The sequence below is a fragment of the Octodon degus genome, unplaced genomic scaffold (genome assembly GCF_000260255.1).
Source record: "Octodon degus isolate 3935 unplaced genomic scaffold, OctDeg1.0 scaffold00326, whole genome shotgun sequence".
Classification (NCBI taxonomy): Eukaryota; Metazoa; Chordata; class Mammalia; order Rodentia; family Octodontidae; genus Octodon; species Octodon degus.
In genome coordinates, this window is record NW_004524902.1 from 713,509 (window position 1) to 718,806 (window position 5,298).

General features: G+C 44.2%; 1 pseudogene; it reads left to right on the plus strand.

Moving 5' to 3' along the window:
- The window catches only part of LOC101584030, a 20,729-nt pseudogene extending 17,805 nt beyond the window's left edge, over window positions 1–2,924 (plus strand).
- Window positions 2,925–5,298: the final 2,374 nt, after the last annotated feature.

Consider the following 5,298-nt stretch of genomic DNA (forward strand, 5'->3'; position numbering starts at 1 on the left):
GTACTGGGAATTGAACTCAGGATCATGCCTACTCTAGGCTTTGAGTGAACAATGGTGTACAAAATAAATAGGGTTCTATCTGCAACAGAACTAATATGCAGGTGGAGAGAAAGATGGGTCATAAAAATTAAATAAATATAAAGTTATATCTATCACTGATATGTAATTACTGTGAATAAATGTACTGGGCAATGCAGGGTAAAGTAGCTAGAAGAAAACTGCAACTGATCCACCAATAAAAAATGTGAGTTCAGTGTATTTATGCAGAGGATAAATGTAGAAATCTCATGGAGGAAGAAATTCTTTTTTCCATGGAATAGAAAGAGTCTGTTTGTTTGAAAGTCAGTGAACAAGGAAAATTATGGTACAGATGAGATCAGCCAAGCAACAGTGGTTAGAATGGTTAAATTCCAAACACTTCACTTCAGCTGCCCTTTAGCAAATGGGCCTTTTCCAGTCAAGAACAAAACCAGGAAGTCAGTTCAGGAGACATATTTGTCAAGGAGGCCAACAACGAAAGAGAAGGCATGGAAAATCGTACCATGAGCTGACAGAATGTATGTGATGGGTGTGCTAGTCTCATGGAGCTGGTAGAAAAGAAAAAAGTAGATAATACCAGAGAACATAGCCTGAAAATATGTTGGACAGAGAAATCATGAACTTAAAATGATGGTGAAGGATTTAAGTACAGTTGATTTGGAGAAGAAAAATATAAATACATATTAATAATTCTATACATGGCATGTCAAAGTTTGATAGGCCCATTCAATAATGCAAAGCAAAAGGACTAAGAGTTACCCAAAGGTAGAACTTAGAGAAAATGTAAGCAAAAGCTGTAGCCAATGTAATTCATTGTCTGGTTGATGCCTGTCAACAAGCAGGCTTTCACAAATAGATCAGGAGTCTCTATATTGAAATTAAATCCCAAATTTGGAACATACATGCAAGCGTGCATGTGTATGAATACTCGCGTGTGTAGGAAGGATGACAAATAGCATCTTAATGTGGGCAGAAAGATTTGCTTTTAACAAATAGGTGCATTAAAGGGAAGCTGAGCCGCATGAGGGCGGTCGAGCAAAGCCAGAGCCAGAACGGGGCTGCGGGAGCCGGACCCGGTCCAGACGGGCTGAAATACCCTACAAAATGAAGAAAGAAAAGGAGATCCCCAAGCTTGACAGAGGCACAGCCAAGCCCAGCAGCTCTGACAAGATGTTGGAGGCGAGAATGCCAAGGAGGCCCAAGCACAGGTGTAGCTGCAGCCCCAGCCCTAGCCCCAGCCTCAGCCGCCAGCATCCAGCAAGTGTCCCAGCAACAGCACAACATCACCCCCTACAGCTTAGCAAAATCAAGTACTCAGGGGGACCCCAGGTTGTCAAGAAGGAGTGAAGGCAGAGCACTGCCCGCTTCAACCTCATCAAGAACAGGGATCTGCAGAAGCTCCCTGCCCTGAGAGATTCACCCACCCAGGAGTGGGAGGAGCTATTCATCCAGAAGCTGCGCCAGTGCCGCGTTCTCTTCGACTTTGTGTTGGACCCACTTAGTGACCTCAAATTCAAGAAGATGAAGCAAGCAGGACTGAATGAGATAGTAGAGTACATCATGCACAGTCGGCGACGTCGTCTCTGAGGTCATCTACCCGAAGGCAGTCACCGTGTTTTCAGTGAAACTCTTCTGGACACTGCCACCTTCATTGAATGCCACAGGGGCCGAGTATGACCCAGAGCAGGGTGAACCCGCTAGAAGTTGCCTGGCCACACCTCCAGTTCGTGTACAAGTTTTTCTTACATTTCCTCCAGAACCCTGATTTCTAGCCAAACATAGCCAAGAAGTACATCGATTATAACCTTGTTCTTGCTCTCCTGGACCTGTTTGACAATGAAGACCCTCGAGAGTGGGACTTTCTCAAGACTATTCTGCACCGCATCCTTGCCAAATTCTTGGGGCTCTGGCCTTACATCCACAGGCGATCAACCACATCTTCTACAGGTTTATCTATGAGATGGTGCACCATAGTGGGGCTGCTGAGCTCCTGGAGATCCTGGGCAGTATCATGAGTGGCTTTGCCCTGCCTCTCAAAGAGGAGCACAAGATGCTCCTCATCCGGGTCCTGCTTCCTCTTCACAAGGTCAAGTCGCTGAGCATATACAACACTCAGTTGGTGTACTGTGTGGTCCAGTTCTTAGAGAAGGAGAGCAGTCTGAATGAACCGGTGATTGTAGGACTTCTCAAGTTTTGGCCAGGATCCATAGTCCCAAGGAGGTGATGTTCCTAGACGAGTTGGAGGAGGTCCTGGATGTCGTTGAGCCCTCAGAGTTCTGCGAGGTGATGGGAGCCGCTCTTTCACCAGGTTGCCAAGTGTGTCTCCAGATCCCTTTTCCAGGTGGCAGAGCACATCCTCTATTACTGGAATAAGTACATCATGAGCCTGATAAGTGAGGCCCATGTCCTCCCCATCATGTTCCCTGTACTCTATAGGAACTCCAAGAGCCACTGGAACAAGACAATCCATGGGCTCATCTACAACTCTCTGAAGCTGTTCTTGGAATGCATCAGAAGTGTTTGATGACTGCACACAGCAATACAAGGCAGAGAAACAGAAGGGCCAATTCTGAATGAAGGAAAGAGAAGAGATATGGCAAAAGATTGAGGAGATGGTCTGGCTTAATCTCCAGTATCCTATGTACCGAGCACCTCCACCACTGCTTTCTGTGTACTCCATGGAGACAGAAACCTCCACGACAAGACATCCAGCATCTGAAGAGGACAGTGGAGACAGAGGCTGTGTAGATTATAAAGGACATGAGAAGGAAAAAGTACTGCTCCAGAAGAAAGCTGAACTGCCCCAGGATGTCTACACCATCAACTCACTGGAGGTGCACAAGCAGGCAGAAGAGTTCCTGACCACCAGCCAGGAGGCTCTCTGATCCCCCTCACCTCCCACAGGGCCACAGCCCACTGAATGCTGGATGTTACCCTGGCCCTCCACCCTGTGCTTCCTCCTGGCTGCCTTGGGTCAAGGCAGCACCTTTAGCTACCCAAAGGGATGCGGGTACTTGAAACAGGGATACCCAGAGTGGGCCCTTTACTTCCAAAGTGTGTTCATGCCTCCATGTGGCTGCTACAGATGGGTTGAGAACCAGAGCTCGTGCGTGGATAAGCTGGGGATGCCTGTGCCCCTCCTGCTCCTGACCTCACAGCTCCCTGAGGCTGCTCTGAGGAACAGGAATACATACGCTCCTCTCCTCTCATCCTCCTCAGAACTCTACTTGCCTCTTTGCCTCTCCCCCTGCAGAGGCACACAGGGAGCAGTAGATCATTCTCACCAAAGTTAGGCAAGTTTCATTGGCCCTTGGAGTGGGGAGCTGGAGGGTGCTGACCCCCAGCAGCACAGATAGGCCCCTAACCCCAGCAGTATGCAGGCCTGATATATTATTTCCTCGAACTCCCTGCCTGACAAACAACAGAAGTCAAAAGGAGAAAAGTATAGGCTAAGGACAAGAGATAAATAAGGGACCCAGCTGGACCATGGCCAGGGAGGGTGTAGGGGATAATCTGACCCTCTCTTCTAGTCCCCCTCTGTGATGAACAGCAACCAAAGGAATCACAAACATGGAAGGGACCACCCTTTGGCTGACTGCTTTCTTGTGCTGATTCCCAAAGCCACAAAAAAGCAGGGAACAGTGCCCCAAGTATGGCTCCCTAGACACCTAATTTATTTCCCTGTTTGTGCTGAGGCTAGGCCACCCTTTACTTGTCCCCTTCAGATACCTTAAGAGGGATAAAGGGCTGGGGAGGACTGGACCCAGGTCCTAGGGGTACAGGCAGTGTGGCTTTTGGCTGTGTACATAGGGTGCTTTATTCTCCAGAGCGATACATGCTAAGATGGGATGCACTTGGGCCAATGTTCCCATATGTACAGAGTTGAATAAAGTGTGTCTCTGAGTGGAAAAAAAAGATATATTGTGATGCAAATTCTCATAAACTCATTTAAAAGATGCCTTGTATAGAATTGGCCAAATGGCAAATACACAAAATTATACAAATATCACATCTACAAAATGAAAGAATTCATTACACACTCCTTCCAAATATCAAGTAATTAAAATATTTGTTATTTCTCTCATAGATGTGAGATCAAGTAATGTGCTCTGACTTTATTCACATTTTCAGTTGTTTTCAAACACAGGCAAGACTCAAGTCCATTTCCATTCAGTGTACGTTGTTAGAATAAAACCTACATCATTTTTAACCTTGTTACAAAGACAGACAAGAATTTTACATTTACTTTGTAATCTTAAATAGCAGCGCTGGCTGTGTAAGTAACACGAGGTATTCTGAATAAAAGCTTAAGGTGACTTTGCTTTTTATGGTGTACAATGTCTCTTTTTGAATAATAGTTGAATAAAATATAAATCTCTAATATTTTATCAATATAACTAGAATTTGTGAGTTCTTTTCTAGTGTGTTCTTTGTAAACAGCTTCCCGAAATGTGTTCCCTGAGGCTGGATACCACTGTTTCTATCTCTTTTGCTAATAATAAAAGATAAAAAGAAGATGAAAAATCAGCAGGATTTTCAACATTCTTGATTCCTTTTCCTTGTCTCACTTTTGAAATTTTTCACTAGATTGATTATTTTTGTGATATTATTTTCAAATATCTATTAGCATTTCTACCCAAAAGTGCTTATGCCCTGGTTTAGAAATTGAACTCTTACACACGCTGTGGCACATGCTTACTAATACACTTTTCTTCAGATGCTGGCATCTGGCGATAAACTATCTCATGCTAAACATGTGGCAAATGCACAATTTATTAAATATCTTCATTTTGAAACATTAAACAATCAATGTGCTTTCTCAGAGCAACTTGCCATCTGCAATTTGCACTTCACATTGGGAACAGTGAATGTAAAAGATAATGTGGTGATGATGAAAGGAGAGTTGTTACAGACCTAACAAATTGCCCATGTTAACCTCTCACTTTGATGTGTTGCTGCATGTTTATACATCGTTGACCGAGCAAAAAGATATCTGCATGCAGCGAGAAACACTCACTCCTACTCTCTTCATTTCTTGTACTGTACTTTTCCTTGCTCCCTTTAGATTCCCCTCCCTCCCCTGTTATTTCTTTTCATTTTCTCTTGCTTCTTGTTCAAACAGGAAACTGTATGACTGCATTAGGTGATCAGGAAGCTCTATATTTATTTCTCTATTTTCCCTATGCGCTTGCAGTTTGGGTTTGTAGGTGATGATTTTATAACCATTTTCTGTTGTTGTTCTAATGGTGTTTTCATCTT